The 19,158-nt window shown below is 47.8% G+C and overlaps 2 protein-coding genes across 4 annotated transcripts in view; both read right to left on the reverse strand.

Moving 5' to 3' along the window:
* LOC310686842 (uncharacterized protein) overlaps nt 1-12,079 on the reverse strand; it is a 114,119-nt gene extending 102,040 nt beyond the window's left edge. The window contains exons 1-2 of the mRNA XM_083461187.1: nt 11,896-12,079; nt 5,936-6,080 (exon numbers count right to left, since the gene is read on the reverse strand). The gene's annotated coding sequence lies outside the window, so the exon portion shown is untranslated. The remainder of the gene's footprint in view (nt 1-5,935; nt 6,081-11,895) is intronic.
* The window catches only part of LOC310686837 (uncharacterized protein), a 225,745-nt gene that overhangs the window by 76,972 nt on the left and 129,615 nt on the right, over nt 1-19,158 (reverse strand). The gene's annotated exons all lie outside the window — the stretch shown is intronic.

Here is a 19,158-nt window from a genome sequence, read left to right on the forward strand (position 1 = left end):
GTGACCCATCCCCTGGAGTTCTGACTGCCTTCTCCATCTCCTTCAAAGTGGGAGGAAAGGGAATCCTGTTTTGGTTTCAAGGAAGAGAACTAAGGGAAAGAGAACAAATCAAGCTCAATTAGCACCTTCTCCTATTTCAATGTCTCCTACATTCCCTCACCTCCTACACATGTTACCATTTTTTAGGTACTGAAGTTGCAATGTCATCAAATGATAATAATTCATGAGCAACTATCAAAATCCTTGTTGATACTAAAGGGTTAAGAGGTAACAAGTCGCTCTAATCACTGAGCAGCTGGAAGTCATTAAGCATCCAGGAATGTGAGTTAGTTTGTATAAAGAGTCAGTTCACCCATGTTTCTCTCTCTTCTTCCCCCTTTGACCTGACTCGCAGACCCAGTTTGTGGCCAAGGGCGTGTTTGCTGATATGAGTTAAGTTTAGAGTAAAGTTTTCTTTATGCCGGAGATAAAAGCATGTGTGCTTTATTGCCAGGGTTTTTCTTTTGTGAATAAAGTTTTTCCCTGAGTTCCAAAGTACTTGCTCCAGGATTCTTCATTGAAAGGTACTGACTCTCCTGCCTCCTTCAGCCGCTGCACGAAATTCTCTGCTGAGATAAGACTTATGGCGTTGGAAGCGCACTGGACGTTTACTTAACATTAAACTAATTAAAGTTTAATGGACAGGTTATGGGTGTTTGTACATCAAGGAGATAAGGAGTGCAGTTCAGAGTGATTTATGAAAGGAATGGAGCGAAGACAGAAGCGGTTGCCGACAACGAAAGCCTTCAAAGCAGCTTGAGTCCTGCAACGTGCCGAGAAAAACGTTTTAAACAGGCACTGCGCAGTTTGTACTCACTGGAAGACGTCCTATTCCTCAAGGAGCCAACTCAGATGCTGGGAGACGGTCTACAGGTGTGTGAGTATCGTTCCTAAGCCCCAGGGAGGATGGCAGAGTCCCAGGAAAGTTTTGCTGTCCCGTTTACGCGACTCAATGGCAAAAATTGGCAAGATTGGAAGGCTAGAGTAAGGGTTTGGTTACAAGCAAAAGAGTTGTGGAGTTGTACTGAAGCACCGCCTTTACAGGCAGCTGCAGACGTGTCTGCAGAAGACAAAGCAGCAGCAGTAGCTTCACAGAAACGCGACAGGAAAGCCCAAGGTCTATTAGTTTTGGCAGTGGGACCAGAGCAAATGCCTTACGTTTCTGAGTTAAAGAACACGCATGAGGTCTGGACGGTTCTGCAACGGCTAAATTCCAGAAACACTGCGGGGGCCAAGATCCATGCTACAAGATGTTTGTTTGATTTACGTCTCCAACCGGGAGCATGTGTAAAAGAACATATTGCCAAAATGGTGTCTGCCTTTAATCAACTAAGACAGCTGGGCATTCCTTTCTCCATGGAGCAGCAGTCATACATATTGTTGTCTTCTCTTGATAAAAGCTATGAGACTCTAGCTTTAACTTTGGAAGCTATGCCTTCATCTGAATTAACCCTTGAATACATTTCTTCTCGACTTCCTGATGAACAGGATAAAAGGCAAAGAGAAAGAGGTTTGTCATCAAAGGGGGGTTGTGCTGTGCCTAAGAGTGGGGATACTGAGTTTGAGAATACAGTAAATGCTTTTGCAGCTAGATACTGTTTTCGCTGTGGTTCCTCTTCCCATTTAATCAGGAACTGCACACGTGAACCTGGTCAAGACAGCACCAAGGCCGTTACCCCTAGTTACCAGACAAGGAGTTCCAGGGGACGTCGGAGAAAAGGAGGAGGTCGTGGCTACTCCCACAGCACACAGCACATGGCTTCAGCAATGGCGTTGATGCAAGGGTGTGGCCAAGGCAGCAATCTACGCTGGTTAATTGACAGTGGTGCATCTCACCACCTGGTGGCACCATCTAGTGTCCGTTTGCAGAATTGCAGACATTTGCAAACCCTTAAAGTTGTGACAATGGCAGATTCAACTAAGCGTTCCTTAGAGACCGTAGGCACAGTATTCTTGAATTGTTTGCATACAGAAATTGATGCCTATGTGCTAAAGGGAATGAAGGGGAAGGGGTGTATTTTGTCTGTGTCAGAACTTGATAGAGATGGGTTTAAAACTGTGTTTGAAAATGGGGTTTGCACTATTTCAAAGAATAACGTATCTCTTTTGCAGGTGGAATGCAGAAATGGGTTATATTATTTTGAGACAAGTCCAGATGAAGTTGAACAGGTTCATGCTGGTTGTGTGAACTCGCCTACCCATAATTCTTGTGTTCATTTATGGCATCGCCGTTTGGGACATATTAATTTTCAGTATGTTAAAAGACAACCTGAATTATCAGAAGGGTGCAAATTGAACAAATGTACTAAGTATTTGGATTGTACTGCATGCAAAAGGGCGAAGGTTCATAGATGCAGCTATCCCAGTTCAGATAGGAAATCTGACAAAGTATTCCAACTTGTGCATATGGACCTATGTGGCCCAATGCCTGTTGCTAGCATGGGAGGTTCGAGGTATGCACTGTGTCTCTCGGATGACAAAACAAAAGTCACATGGTGTTTTCCTCTCAAAACAAAAGCAGATACTGCAGAAACAGTTAAAAATTGGGTTCGTGCAGTAGAACTTGAATTCAGTACTAGAGTACTTGCTTTTCAGACAGACAGAGGGTCAGAATTTACCGGGTCTGTGTTGCAGAATTTCTTTAAGAGAAAGGGAATTAAGCATCGTCTGTCTACACCTTATTCCCCCCAAGAAGGAGGCGTGGCCGAACGTAAAAACAGGGTTCTACAAGACTTGGCAAACTCTATGTTGTTTGATTCTAAACTCCCTCAAAGTTACTGGGCGGATGCCTGGCAGACGGCTACTCATGTTCTGAACCGAGTATATAATTCGGTAATTGATACTACGCCGTATTCTGCTTTATATGGGAAGAAGCCCAAAGTTAATTACTTTCGGGTGTTTGGTTCTCAAGCCTATGTGCTTATCCCAAAAGCGCTAAGGAAAAAGGCAAGTCCAAGGGCTAGGAAACTCATCTTTTGTGGGTACGAACCACACGCCAAATCTTGGAGGTTCGTGAACCCAAATGGGGATACTACAAGAGTGGTCATCAGTAGGAGCGCTGAATTTTGTGAGCAATCCGGATGGACTCACTTACATGCTAACCCTGACATTTTGAGAGATGATATAGGCATTTATGCTGAGAATGAGAGCCCAGAGGGTGGTGAGCCAGAAGGGGATGGTCACATGGTTCAGATGCAGATTCTGACCAGGCACAAGGTTCTTCTCCTAACGTAGAAAAGCCAGAATCTAGGAGTGTTCCAACATCGCCAGTCAGTAGGCCTAGCAGATAGCAAGAGCGAAGCAGGTCGCCTGCAACACCAAGCCCAAGGGAGGTATCTAAACGGAGGTCTTTATCCCTAGGAGCGCATCCAGATATAAAGTCTGAGACAGATTCTGACAGCCAATGGTCAGAGGGGGCACAAGAGGAACAATTGCACAGGTCAAAACATGCCACAAAGGGCAAACCACCAGAGCAGTTTAAGGTGACAAGTGTATACGTAAATATGGCACAGTGTGAGCCAGATAGCTATACAGAGGTACAACAGCTTCCAAGCTCAGAAGCCGTAAAGTGGCAGGAAGCAATGGAAAAGGAGATGGCTTCAAGGAAGTCTCTTGGTGTGTTTACAAGTACAGAGCTTCCAAAAGGGCAACAAGCTGTAGGTTGTCCATGGGTATATCATTTAAAGCCCACAACTACTGAGGAGTTGCAATATAAAGCCCAACTAGTTGCAAAAGGTTTTTCGCAGCGAAAAGGTGTTCACTATTCTCAAATCTATGCCCCTACTTCAAGATCGGAGTCATTAAGAATGCTTCTAGCCTCTTCAGCTAAGAAGGGAAATAAGCTGTTTCATTTTGATGTCAATGTGGCTTATTTAAATGCAGACTTACAGGACGAAGTCTATATGACACCACCACCAGGTTTTGAAGGAGACAAGCCAAACCAGGTCTGGCGCCTACACAAATCCATTTATGGGTTGAAACAGTCCGCCCATAATTGGAATTCCTGCTTAAACGGTGCTCTAGAGAGCATGGGGTTCAGAAAGAGTGCAGCAGATGCGTGTCTTTATCTAAAAGGCTCGGGATATGAACAAGAAGCAGTTTTGATATTTGTTGACGATTTATTATACAGTGGAAAGGATGATAAACTTGCACAACAATTTGCCACAAAGCTTGGAGAAAAGTTTCAGATAAAATCACTAGGCACTGTATCTGTTTATCTAGGAGTTAAAATTCAACAAGATGAAAATGGGAACTATTGGCTCAGCCAAGAAGCTAAGATCCAGCAGTTGCTGGAAAGGTTTAAAATGGACAACTGTGCTGGTGTTAAAAGCCCAATGGAGTTAAGTTACACAAAGGATGCTCAAACTGAGCAACAGGCAGAGTTCTGTAATCCCGGGGTTTACCAGTCAGCGATAGGCAGTCTACTCCACATTGCACAGTGGACTTGGCCTGATGTAACATATGCTGTCAACATGCTGTGCAGACAAGCTGAAAAACCATCAATGCATGCTTGGCAAGGAGTAAAAAGAGTTTTAAGGTATCTCCAAACTACCAAAAGGTTTCGCTTAAAACTATCAGCAGAGGGCAGCACACAACTTGAATGTTGGGCGGACAGCAGTTGGGCAGATGCTGGACCAGATAGAAAATCAGTGTCAGGAATGGTGATAAAATTTGGAAATGCACTAATTGGTTGGAGATCAAGAAAGCAATCACTTATAGCTTTAAGTTCAACTGAATCTGAGTTCAATGCGTTATCAGATGTATGTAGAGAACTGGAATTCTATAAGCAACTGGTACAAGAATTGTTTGGAGAATGTTCCCTACCTATCAGAGTGTGGGAAGACAATCAACCTTGTATTAAACTAGCTAAATCAGGTCAATTCAAGGCACACACAAAACACTTGGATATCCGTTATCAAAATGTATGCCAAAGTGTAAAACAAGGTTTAATTGAACTAAAGTATTGTTCAAGCAAAGAAAATCTCGCAGATGGTTTTACAAAAGCTTTGAGTCCGCAATCTCATAAATATTTCTGTTCAGGTTTAAATTTGAATTAAGGTTGGTACAGCTCAGTGTTACGAGCGAGAGGGGGTGTTGATACTAAAGGGTTAAGAGGTAACAAGTCGCTCTAATCACTGAGCAGCTGGAAGTCATTAAGCATCCAGGAATGTGAGTTAGTTTGTATAAAGAGTCAGTTCACCCATGTTTCTCTCTCTTCTTCCCCCCTTGACCTGACTCGCAGACCCAGTTTGTGGCCAAGGGCGTGTTTGCTGATATGAGTTAAGTTTAGAGTAAAGTTTTCTTTATGCCGGAGATAAAAGCATGTGTGCTTTATTGCCAGGGTTTTTCTTTTGTGAATAAGGTTTTTCCCTGAGTTCCAAAGTACTTGCTCCAGGATTCTTCATTGAAAGGTACTGACTCTCCTGCCTCCTTCAGCCGCTGCACGAAATTCTCTGCTGAGATAAGACTTGTGGTGTTGGAAGCGCACTGGACGTTTACTTAACATTAAACTAATTAAAGTTTAATGGACAATCCTCAACCAATGTTCATAAAGCAGCTTGATTTTTTAAAGAATGATGTCCTGTCTGATCTCGTGCCCATCTTCTGACGCAGAACTATCCTAAAATGACACTGAAAAGCAGGATATTCAAGGCCAAATGATAAACTGTACTTAGTGGAATATGTAGTACCTTGAAAATGTAGTATTGATTCACTAATGGACTGAGGTTGTGTTATTTCTGGGGACATGAATTTGTTCCTGTTCTGTCTTAAATATTATAATCATATGATGTCATGGGGTGTTAGGGGAGTGGTAGTTCCTTTGGTGGGGGAAATGTCATGCACCTTATGGGGTAATTTATCCACCATTGGTCCCCACCCTGCACTCAGCTCTCACCTGTGGCTTCCAGAAGCTGTCAGCATGCAACAGAGGCCACAATCCCAGGAACGGCTTCAATCGGCCGGCTAAACGAGGTGAGGATAGCTGATGGGTCTCAAATCCTTGGTTTATTAGGGAATTCTTCTGCAGGTGAAGGCAGGCCCTGGTGGATGGAGAGGATGAGAACAACAGTGAATCCCACAGTCAAGAAGGCAGATTCTGCCCCTGCTGCAGAGGAACGTGAAGGGCAGATGGGGCTCATCAGTCAGGGAAGGGAGCCCATTGATAAGGAAAACTCTGGTCCTAAACCTTCACTGCCTCGTGAGTTATCTTCAGAAGACGAAAACGCTATGGAGGAAAACATACACAAATCCAGAGTGGAGTCTCTAAGATAGTTGCATGGTGTCCTGCACACATCCTTCCAGCCACTCCTGCAGCCAAGCTGGTGCCAAACATACTGCTCTGCTTTCCTTGGGACCATATTAGCCAGGCTGAGAAAGGGGTCTTGTTGTCTAGCCAGCCCAGGACCCCCAAACACACTGCCCAGGCAGTGCTGCTAACACAGCAGTTTCAGGCACAGAGATGAGCTCGGACCTGTTTATCAAAGTCTCTCCGATGTGGAACAAGAAAAACAGAAGTACTGTTTACATCATACATCCATTAAAAAGTATTCAGAATATTTGTCTTTTGAAGAAAAGACCACCAAGTATCGGATGGCCCCTTCAAAGCTAATGAAAGTCTTGTGCCTGGAGCTTTTGGGGGTGCAGGACCAGGAAAGCTTCTGCCACCATTATGCTTCCTATTGGGATTTAGGCCTCATCATGCAACAGAAACTGCCCTGATTGCGCTGGATGATGATCTCTCATGGGCTAGAATCTGAGGGGAAAGCTGTTTCCTGGTTCTGCTAGATCTCTCAGTGGCTTTGGAGACCATGGTGTCCTTCTGGACCCTCTAGGGGAGCTGGGGACCCTACTATGCAGTGGTTCCCCTCCTTCCTCCTGGGCCATGTCCAGAAAGTGGTGTTGGGGGATGACTGTTCTGACCCCTGGGCTCTCACTTGTGGGGTGCCTCAGGGCTCCGTCCTCTCCCCCATGCTTTTTAATATCTATATGAAGCTGGTGGGAGAGATCATCAGGGGTTTGGGGCTGGGTGTTCACCAGTATGTCGGTGATACCCAGCTCTTCTTCTTGTTTAAATCGGAACCAGTGAAGGTGGTGAATGCCCTGTGTTGGTGCCTGGAGGTGGTTTGAAGATGGATGGTGGTTAACAGAATGAGCTTGAATCCTGACAAGACAGAAGTACTGTCCCTGGGGAACAAGGGGTGGGCAGGTGTGGGCGACCCCCTGGTCCTGATGGGCTAAATGTGCCCCTAAATAACCAGGTGGGCAGCCCATGGGTCATTTTGGACTCACAGCTGACCATGGAGGCGCAGCTCAATTCTGTGTCCAGGGCAGCTGTCTAGCAGCTCCATCTGGAACGCAGGCTGAGTCCCTCCTTCCCCGCACACTTTCTTGCCAGAGTGGTGCATGCTCTGGTTATTTCCGGCTTGGACTACTGCTATGTGGTCTACATGGGGCTACCTTAGAAGGTGACCCAAAACTGCAACTGAATGGGAGCAGCTGCCAAGACCACATATCACTGCTCCTAAAGGATCTTACTTGGCTCCCAGCAGATTTTCAAGCACATGTCACACTGTTGGTGCTGACATTTAAGTGGCATGGCTGCATTTTCCAGGCAAAGAAAAGTATTGATCTAATGCAGGCTTCCTGAAACTCGGCAGTTTCCTTTCAGTTGAGAGCTGGTGGTGGGATCAGTTGCGATGAGGTTATGAAGAACCTTTCTTGTTTCATGGAACCAGATGAAGCTGGTTTAAACTGGAGTGAGCCAGGCTTGTTATCCAGTCCCAAGGTTATTCTGACATTTAATATAAATTACAAGGCCGAAAGGCATCTGATCCCACTTCCTAGTCTGCTATTTCTTTACTCTGCTTGTGTGAATCTTAGTTGAGTGCTGTTTTGGTATGCTAAGTTAGGGTTTTACGTAAGTTAAGTTTTTGCTATTTTTTGGATCCTGTTATGCTTCTTTGCCTTCAGTAATAAATTTATTTGCTGAATGAGATTGTTATGGAGCAGCAAGATCTGCAACCTAAAGCCCTCAACAGCCTCAGCCCTGTAGACCTGAAGGAGCATCTCCACCGACATCGCTCAGTCTGGACAGGGAGGTCCTCCTTGGAAGGTCTTCTGCTGATTCCCCCCCCCCCCCGCGCGCACGAGAAGTGAAGTTACAGGGAAGCAGGCAGAGGGCGAGGGAATGGGCAACATTCTGACATTTAGAAGACAGCTGAACGCAACCCTGTATTGGGAGGTTTTTAATGTCTGATATTTTACTGTTTTTTATTTGTACTGGAACCAGGAAGTGGAAGAGAAACAGACCATCAGCTGTGGTGAGGACTGCAGGGCCTGCTCCCTTCCAGGGCCCTTTCCAACTGGCCCAGGCCCTCACTCTCCCAGCTACAAAGGGACCCCTGCTGTGGTGAGACCTTGGACCATCGGCTGTGGTGAGGACTGCAGGGCCTGCTCCCTTCCAGGGCCCTTTCCAACTGGCCCAGGGGGCGTGGCCCGGGCCCTTATTTGGAACAAACTTTTGGGGAAGTGCGGGAAGTTGTTCTGCTATTGCTTCCCTGTTCTAAGTGGTTAATGTGTTTTAAAATGTCCTCAAGCAGTTGGTGGCATTTTAAATTTTTATTTCTTTATTTCCTTTTTTGCTTTGTTGGGGATGGGTGGGAGGGATGGATATTTGGTTGGGGGTTAATTTGAGTATAATTGTTCTGTTTTTGTTCTTTGTTGTTTTATTGGTTGTGTATAGTTTGTGTTTTGTTTTTAAGGGGCGGAATCAGGGCTGCCTGGGAGTGGGGCCCCAGCCAACACAATGGCTGGGACAAGTTCCACGGGGGGGGGGGGAGGACTGGGACATCCGATCTCAGTGATCATGGGCAGGAGGAGGAGTTACGCTCAGACCAGACCATGTCATTACCGAGGAGGCAGGTTTAGTCGTTGTTTGAAGACTATCCCTGCCTCCGGGTCTGGCCTTGACCGGAGGGATGCTGGAATCAACAGGGGAAACCCACATGACCTGAAGGTGTTGCTGTATAATGCCAGGTCAATGATAAATAAAACCACTGCCATCCACGACCTGATTGTGGATGGAGGATTTGACCTGGCATGTGTGTCAGGGACCTGGTTGGATGAAGCAGATGGGCCTGTCCTTGCCACTGCTTGTCTGCCAGGTTTCTCTTACGCACAGCAACCCAGGCCTTGTGGGCAGGGAGGGGGGGTTGCAGTGATTTTTAGGAAGTCATTAGCTTGTATCAGGCGTCCTACTGGGAAGACCCAGTTCTGTGAGTGCATGTTCTGGAAGCTGGGCAACAGGGGCAGTACTGGATTCCTTTTGGTGTACCGACCTCCTCGCTGCACCAAGGATTCCCTGTCCGAGCTGCTCCAGGTCGTGGCGGATGTTCTCCTGGAGACACCTAGTTTGGTTGTCCTAGGGGATTTTAACATCCATGCCGACACGACCTTACAAGGGGCCGCTCGGGACTTCCTGGAAAGCATGGCCTCCATGGGGCTGTCCCTGAATAAGTTTGGTCCAACTCATAGCCGTGGACATGCCTTGGACCTGGTGTTCACCTCTAGTGACGTGGGTGATATGACACTAGGTAAAAGTGAAACAAAGAAGTGCCATGGTCAAATCACTTCCTGGTGCAACTGGACTTCTCCGCGACCCTTCCCCTCTGCAGGGAGGTGGGACCGATTTGGATGGTCTGCTCCCACCATATAATGGATCCAAATGGTTTCCAGAGAGTGGTAGGGAATGCTTTATCCCATGTTGATGGCCTTTCAGCTGATTCCCTGGTGGCCCGCTGGAATGCGGAGTTAACCAGGGCTATCAACTGTCTGGCTCCGAAGCGCCCTCTCCAATTGCATGGAGCCCAGACAGCCCCATGGTTTTCTTCGGAGCTGAGGTGATGAAACAATCATTGAGATTGCTAGAGCGCCGGTGGCGGATAACCCATTCTGAATCTGACTGGACACGGGTTAGAGCTGAATGTTGAGCCTACCAAGTGGCGGTAGCGACGGCAAAGACTACTTTCTTCACCGTCTCTATTGCAGCTGCAGAAAACAGCAGCAGGACACTTTTTCAGGTGGTTTGCAATTTAGCGGAACCACCTGCTACATCGGGGCCCAGTATGGGCCACATGATCTCCTGCAATGATTTTGCAAAGTTTTTTGCAGATAAAGTCACTCAGATTCGGGAAGAAGTAGACTCCACCGTGGCATCAGGGCCGGGGCGGGAGAGTGCTAGAGTTCTGTCTAGACAAGTTGAGTGGGATCAATTCCAATCTGTTACCCCCGAGAATGTGGACAGGCTGCTTGGACGCATGAAACCAACCACCTGTCTCCTGATTTATAAAAGCTAGCCGGGAAGGGTTGGGCAATGGGCTTCGTGGGGTGGTGAATGCTTCCCTCCATGAGGGAGCCTTCCCAGACCCGCTGAAAGAGGCGGTTATTAAGCCACTTCTTAAAAAAACATCTTTAGACCCAGCCAATTTGGCCAACTATTGCCCAGTCTCAAATCTACCATTCATGGGCAAGGTGACTGAGTGACACCACATGACACCGGTCGTGAAAGACCTACATTGGCTCCCAGGACGTTTCCGAGCACAATTCAAAGTGTTGGTGCTGACCTTGAAAGCCCTAAATGGCCTTGGCCCAGTATACCTGAAGGAGCGTCTCCACCTCCATCGTTCTGCCCGGACACTGAGGTCCAGTGCTGAGGGCCTTCTGGCGGTTCCCTCATTGCGAGAAGCAAAGCTACAGGGAACCAGGCAGAGGGCCTTCTTGGTGGTGGCGCCCACCCTGTGGAACGCCCTCCCATCAGATGTCAAAGCGATAAACAACTACCTGACATTCAAAAGACATCTTAAGACATCTTAAGACATTTTAGTGTATTTTTGTGACATAAAATGTGTGATATTTTAGTGTATTTTTGGTCTCTGTGGAAGCCGCCCAGAGTGGCTGGGGAAACCCAGCCAGATGGGCAGGGTACAAATAATACATTATTATAATTATTATAATTATTGTTGTTGTTGTTGTTATTATTATTATTATTAAGATGGAAGCCTGAGAGAGAGGAAAAGGTTTCTGGCTGCTTCCTGGGTGGGATTGCGGAAACCAAGAGCTGCTTCTGAGAAGGCCTCTCCCCTCCTCTCTTCCTGGACAGGGCAGGGGCTTATGGGGGCTCATGGGGTGGTAAGAGGATGGAGCTTGCAGGAAGGAAGGGGTGGGGGGACACGACCCCTCACTTTCCAGGGATCCCTCTCTGGTCACCTTGAAGGGGTGGCCGATTCCTGGGTGGGAAGGAGAAGTCAAGGCGGCCCCTCCAGAGAATCCCAGCAGGCTGGGGAGAAGTCTCCCCAAAGACTGATTTCCTATCTCTCTCCCCCCCCCATTGCTGCCCTTTCCTGCCCCAGGGATGCTCCCCCTCCCCACTTCCTCGACTCCCTCCCTCTGTCCCAGAGTCTCCCCTGCACCCAGAGGCCTCCCTTGGCGTGGCTCAGCCCTGCGACCCCCATCTTTCCATCCTGGGGGGCCACCCCAAGACTAGCAGAGGAGGGACAGGGGGTCTCTATCCAGGCGTCCCTCACGCCCGTTAACCCTCCTTTATCCGTGCGAAACCCACAGGGCCCCAGGGATGCCTTCGCGGGGGAAACGGGGCAAGGGGGTCCTCGTGGGGACCCCCTGCGTAGGCGTCCCATGTCCGCCGCTGCCAAGGCGCCTAAGCGTCCAAGGAAAGCCCCCTTCGCAGCACACGTGCAGGGATCCAGGCCCTGCCGACGGGGCCCACGAAAGGCGCCTTGGGGAGCTGGCGGGGGTCTCTGGGTCCTTACCCCCCCTCTCCGCCCCCCGCGATCCCTTTACCTCTTTGTCCTCGCTCCCGATTCTCCTTTCTTTTCCTGCAACATCCACGGGGGGGGGGATCCTCCTCTTCCCATCCTCCTCCCCTTTCCGAAAGCGCCACCCCCCCCCCAGCTACGCCGCAGAGCAGCAATTCGGAGTAGAAGCTCCACTTGCGGGAAATGCAGGCAGTTTAGGACGGGGGCTTTCCCCCCTCATTCCGGAAACAGACGCCGGATTGGAGGAGGAGGAAGAGGTTCAGCGCACGGTGGAGGGATTTGGGGTTGTGGGGGCGGGGTGAGAGGAGGATGTACCGGGAAGGGAGGAATTGGGGGGGGGGAGGAGATGAAGGTTTCCCCCCTCCCTTCTTGCTTCTGGGGATGAGGAGAGCGGGGGAGGGGCTGATCCCGGCAATCCATTTGCAAAGTGCGGTCCCCCCCTACAATCTTTATATTGAAAATCCTTCCCTCCCCCACCCCACGCCATGATCTTAGATCCATTCCATGTTTTAGGTATTGGTGCACATTGAGCAGCGGGTTGGGCGCTGTGACTCCTGTGTTACGGAGAAAATGGGGCTTGGGCTTTTGCACACACGCCCCCCCCCACACACCCAGGTAAAATTCATCCCTTTATGTCTCCGTCAGAGGTAACACAATGAGGCCAGGAAGAAAGCAAGGCAGCTGTTGATCTGCTTGCAGGCAGAGCCCCCCCCCCCAATGCGAGGAGTGAAGCAGCCCATAACTAAAGCGCGTTGCAATTTCTACACCCTCAGAAAGTAGCCTCTGCCGGGTGGTGAATGTTTCCCTCTGTGAGGGAGCCTTCCCAGACCTGCTGAAAGAGGCGGTCATTAAAACGCTTCTTAAAAAAACATCTTTAGACCCGGCTAATATGACCAACTATCGCCCAGTCTCAAATCTTCCATTCTTGGACAAGGTGACTGAGCAGGTGGTTGCTGAACAACTCCAAGCACGCCTGGAGGATGTGGACCATTTGGATCCCTTCCAATCGGGATTCAGGCCTCACCATGGGACTGAAACTGCCTTGGTCACACTGGTTGATGATCTCCGGCAGGCTAGGGACAAAGGTGAGAGCTGTTTCCTAGTTCTGCTGGATTTCTCAGCTGCCTTTGACACCATCGACCATCACATCCTTCTGGACCGTCTAGAGGGGCTGGGAGCTGGGGGCACTGTCATACAGTGGTTCCGCTCCTTCCTCCTGGGCTGTGTTCAGAAAGTGGTGGTGGGGGATGAGTGTTCAGACCCCTGGGCTCTTACTTGTGGGGTGCCTCAGGGCTCCGTCCTCTCTCCCATGCTTTTTAATGTCTATATGAATCTGCTGGGAGAGATCATCAGGGGGTTTGGGCTGACTGTTCATCATCATGTGTGTTACGGTAAAATCTGGGTGCGGGGCTACTCTGCCACCCCGCTCGTCGGACTAAGTCCGCAAGTCCCTGCGGAGGAAAATGAGCTCAGCCGGAGACAGGAGCAAGCTGCAGAAGATCCAAGTTTATTGCACAAGAGGTTCAAGGCAAGATTGAACAGCGGGAAAGGGGTGACATGAACTTTTAAAACTTCCCTCCATGTCCCAGAATACAGTGCAAAATACATCATAGTTACATCATGAATACATTAAAGAGAGGTTGGGTTACCCCGGATTAACATATATATATATATATATATATATATATATATATATATATATATATATTTGAATTACTATTTATTAGTTTTCCAACAGTTTTAAACACCACAAAACAAAATGAACAATGCAATACAATACAATGCAAAAACACTACATAACACTGACACATTAAACTAACAAAACAAACACAATAAACTAACAAAACAGACTAAAACCAATTTAAAACACATCAAACAATTTCAATATCTTATCTTTCATTCACTTGTTTCCACGACCTCCTCACACCTCCCTTTTTGTATTCCACTTCTGTAAATTGTTTCAGCAATTCCTTTCCATCTTCCTCTGTTTTCTATCCTATAATTATCTTAACATATTCTAACCTTATTTTTCCTTTAATGCACTAATAGTCTATTTATACTTAATTCCTTATAACATTTCTACTAAAGCCATATAACTTCATTCCCACATTTTTCTAACATTCATTAATTTTACAGTATTTCTGTAAATAGTCTTTAAACTTTTTCCACTCTTCTTCCACCGACTCTTCTCCCTGGTCTCGGATTCTGCCAGTCTTTTCCGCCAATTCCATATAGTCCATCAACTTCATCTGCCATTCTTCCCGGGTGAGTAAATATTGTGTCTTCCAGTACTTCACGATGAGTATTCTTGCTGCTGTTGTTGCATACATAATACACCGGATTAACATATAGAAGAGGGAGGGGGAATATGCAGAGCTGGAGATATGCGCAGATAAGCACTTCCTGAGTACCAGTGATGAGAAGACAATGGTCCATGTATGTATAGTCTGCCACCTGGCATTGCCCGGAGGAAAGGCTTGGCAGAGTGATTTGACCGGATTAGGGTCTTCCTGAGTACGTGACACCTCGCTCGAGGGATCATGGAGGCAGGGGAGGTGACATGGAGTCCTGAAGAGACTGAGCCGATCGGCACCAAAAGGAAGGAAATCGGAGTTGTGGTTGATTTTATACGAGTTTCTAAAGATTTTTAGTGCTTTTTAGTCCATTTTATATTGGTAATTGAAGTCGAAAACAAAATAGATACATTGTAGCAAGATTTGACACTTTTATGAGTTCACAAGTTTCGGTTCCATTGTTCTCCCAGCGGGGAGCCGTCAGCAGCTTGTCAAGAGGTTAAATGAGGCGTGCAGGAGCTCGCTGAGCTGGCTCTGCAAAGTGAATGCATGGTTCTGATTGGGTAGAACGCAGCCATTGAAAGGAATAGGGAATACAGCTTCGTACGGTCAACCCACAGTAGAGATAGAGCGGGAAAGAGGCATAAGAATTTGGGCTTATTTCACCCGTAATAGTGGATCGGTGTAGGAAAGGGAAAAGGCACTTTATTTATGGGCTTGGGGTAGAGTGTGGTGCTTGTGTAACGGTGTGGGGGCTGAGGGATCCACGTGGGGCTGGGTGCCCTTGAGGTCATCGCCTCGGACCCTCTGGTGACCGGCGGAAGGGTGAAGGAAAGCATGCCCCCCCTTCCGTATCATGTGGATGATACCCAGCTCTACCTCTCTTTTAAATCAGAACCTATGAAGGCAGTGAAGGTCCTGTGTGAGTGTCTGGAGGCTGTTGGAGGATGGATGGCAGCTAACAATTTGAGGTTGAATCCTGGCAAGACAGAAGTACTGTTCTTGGGGGACAGGAGGCGGGTAGGTGTGGACTCCCTGGTCCTGAATGGGGTAACTGTGCCCCTGAAGGACCAGGTGCGCAGCCTGGGAGTCATTCTGGACTCACAGCTGTCCATGGAGGCACAGGTCAATTCTGTGTCCAGGGTGGCTGTCTGCCAGCTCCATCTGGTACACAGGCTGAGACCCTCCCTAACCACGGACTGTCTCTCCAGAGTGGTGCATGCTCTGGTTATCTCCCGCTTGGACTACTGCAATGCGCTCTATGTGGGGCTACCTTTGAAGGTGACCTGGAAACTGCAATTAACCCAGAATGCGGCAGCTAGACTGGTGACTGGGAGTGGCCGCCGGGACCACATAACACCGGTCCTGAGAGATCTGCATTGGCTCCCAGTACGTTTCCGAGCACAATTCAAAGTGTTGGTGCTGACCTTTAAAGCCCTAAACGGCCTCGGTCCTGTATCCCTGAAGGAGCGTCTCCACCCCCATCGTCCAACCCGGACACTGAGATCCAGCGCCGAGGGCCTTCTGGTGGTTCCCTCATTGTGAGAAGTAAGCTTACAGGGAACCAGGCAGAGGGCCTTCTCGGTGGTGGCGCCCACCCTGTGGAACACCCTCCCTTCAGATGTGAAGGAAATAAGCAGGTATCCTATCTTTAAAAGACATCTGAAGGCAGCCCTGTTCAGGGAGGTTTTTAATATTTAATGCTGCACTGTTTTTAACACTCGATTGGGAGCCGCCCAGAGTGGCTGGGGAGACTCAGCCAGATGGGCAGGATATAAATAAATTATTATTAATTATTAATTATTAGTTTATTATTATTATTATTATTATTATTATTATTATTATTATTAAGGCTGCATGGCATTTAAGAATGAGTGTGAGTTTATCTTTATTTTCTGCATATACCATTTGCTACATTTCTTAAATGTGACAATTTTGTGCTATAGAAGGAGAGGAGTGACATATAAGAGGACACAGGGAGTTAAATTCTCAGGCATGAGGAGCCCGGAAGCTGCTTTAAAACCCAGAAGTGGTGAAAAGCAAAATATATTCTGTGTTCTAGGATTATAATATTTTATTCTCTTGCTGATTATGCTGTTTTCAATGTGCATTTTATATTTCCCCTCCTTTAGCAATGTTTTCTTCTGAATGAAGCTGAACTGTGACACACACCCCAAAAGAAAAAAATCTCAGGAAGGTATTTGTTACAGAAATTACAAGGCGGGGTGGGGCACATCCTTAAAGTTGTTAAATGTTACAAATATTATGCCTGAATGTATCCTTTTGGCTTGACAGCTCAGGGAAGATACCTAGCTTTAAAAAATCATATAAAATCAACTCCTTTGCCAGTTTCCTCCATTCCAAAGCTATTTTGCCCTTGGAAAAAGGGCTCTTTTTTCCTGCCACCTGTTGGACTTGGGTTCGACCGAGCTCCTCCGATGATGATTAATGACCTGAGCCTTTGATGAGGCTCCAAGTACACTCCCCATTCAGCAGAGTATCCAGCACGCAGGGAAGGACGAGAAGTTTATTAGCTACATCGCTAAAGAGTTTTATTTCTAACTACGCAGACAGAAACGAAATATACATGCTCTCTCTGTGAAAGCAGAGAGCAACTGAAAAACAAAGGAACAGGAAACAGTAACATCACATCTGTCTCCTGTCTTCCGTGAGACTTCCAACAGTCTGGAATGTCCCTGGAATGCAAAACAGAGTCCTGTGACTCCAAGAGCACGGCACAGTGGCAACACACAGAAACCAACACTCCCTCCCCAAGGGTGAAGATGTGTAGACACACCTCCTACCCCAGGAAATGCCCAGAGGTGACAATTGCTGGGCTCACTGTTAGCCAAGGGAAGCCAAATCTCTTCACCAGACTTGTCTCAGGCTGCAGACATGCAAAGGAAGTTCTGTTGTCCTTTTGGGTGGTGGGTACTTGAGACATGTTTGCCTCTGCTAATCTTATACTTGGGTGTTGCCCTGACATATCTGTCTATGCTAATCTTGTGTAACCCCCCCCCCTTTCTGACGTTTTAGTGATGTAGCAATGATGTATTGATGATGCTGTGTGAACTGTATCCTGGGATATGGTGGGAAAGTTTTAAAAGTCAATGTCGCCCCAGGGTCAGAGTTCCCTCACTGCTGTTTGAACCTGTTGCACAACAGTAAAGGATCTCAGTCTACTGACTGCTCTTTGCTCCAAAATGCTTGGCTGGAATTTCCTCCATTTACTGACCGCATGGACCCGTGGGGGACTTGTACCCTGGCGAGCTGGGCTGCTGAGTAGTCTCTCAACCCATAATTTTCTTTAACATGTTGAAAAGTCCTTTTCCATTCCCAATATTGACTGCCTGTGATAAAATCGTTGGACTCATCTCCTCCTGGCTCCTGAGTTTATTGGCCAGACCTAGGAGTTTTTATAGCCTTTGGGGGTATACAGTGGTACCTTGGTTTATAACCATACAGTGGTACCTCGGGTTAAGTACTTAATTCGTTCCAGAGGTCTGTTCTTAACCTGAAACAGTTCTTAACCTGAAGCACTACTTTAGCTAATTTGGTCTCCTGCTGCCGCCATGCCACTGGAGCACAATTTCTGTTCTCATCCTGAAGCAAAGTTCCTAACCCAAGGTACTATTTCTGGGTTAGCAGAGTCTGTAACTTGAAGCGTATGTAACCCGAGTTACCACTGTAATCCATTCCGGAGGTACGGTTGTAAACTAAAACAGGTTGTAACCCAAAGCGTGCTTTCGCCAATGGGCCCCCCCAAAAATGGGTTGTAATCCAAAACCAGGTACACACACTTCGGCGTTTGACGTGGTTGTAATCCAAAACGGTTGCAAACCAAGGAGCCACTGCACAACATTTGGTGCCGTGACTCAGATAAATTGAGGCTTTCTTTGAGCCCACCCAGCTGTGGGTGCCTGAACCGAGGGAGCCGTGGGCTGTGGCTCCGTGTGTCTCGGCCAGCTGTGGGTGCCTCAAGCAGGCAGCAGCAGGCTCCCAGCTCTGTGAATGTCTACTTATTGTCTCTAGCATGGCCAAGAGGGGCTGAGGCTGTGAGGAAAGAGGGGGAAGATTTCTCCCTTTGTGTTTTGCTTGAAGGCTCCTGTCCGGCTGAGGGCTGGGGCTGCAGAGATCAGGCTCCCTCCCCCCTTGGCACAACTGCGAGTTCCCTGCCCAGGACTGGTGGGCTGTGCAGCTGAGGGGGTTATGAGTCATTTTTTTTCTATAGGCTTTCTCACTGTGGGCCTTGCTGGCCACCAGTCTCTTTTCAAAAGGCTTTCCCACATCTTTTATTTTGTCTGCAACATGTCGGAAGGGCAGGGAGTCCCCCTTGTGTAACAGCTTAAGCAGGAGGGCATAATGGGGGGCGGGTCACACTCGCAGGAGTTTGACAATCTCAAACGCAAATATGGTGGAGTGATGAACCCCAAACGACTGAGAACACCCTGCGGACAGCCCCCCCAGCCCGGCTTGTAGGACCTGGACCTAACCAACCATGACAAAACCATGTTTTGAAGCATGACAAAACACCCTGGATGTTCGGAGCAGTTTGCATACGCAGACTCCTGGGTAGCGGTTCTGAGAGAGAGCCCTATGTGGCTACAGACATTCAATGGGCAGTACTGTACCTCGCTGAGGATGCAGTGGTCACTGAAGGAGGCAGAAATAATCAAACCCCAAAAGAAAGAGCACTTTTCCAGAGGAGAGGAGAAAATGAAAGAACCGACTTGGCCCCCAACGGCTCCCATATCAGCCTTTAATTAGCCAGACCTAGGTGTTTTGATAGCCTATGGGGGACCCGAGCCTTCTTCCCTTGGGGGTTCCCCAGCTGGTGCCTCCCCCCCCCTTAACACCCAGCTAGTGCATGACAGCAACAGCAGCAGCAGCAACAACAACAGTAAATTCAGTACGATAATAATATGCACACTGGTCCTCTGGCAGGAAGAATAATAACTACTGGGACTGTAGCACTCATGCTATGGAAAAGTAAT

The sequence above is a fragment of the Podarcis liolepis genome (genome assembly GCF_965112155.1).
Source record: "Podarcis liolepis genome assembly, chromosome: 10".
NCBI lineage: Eukaryota > Metazoa > Chordata > Lepidosauria > Squamata > Lacertidae > Podarcis > Podarcis liolepis.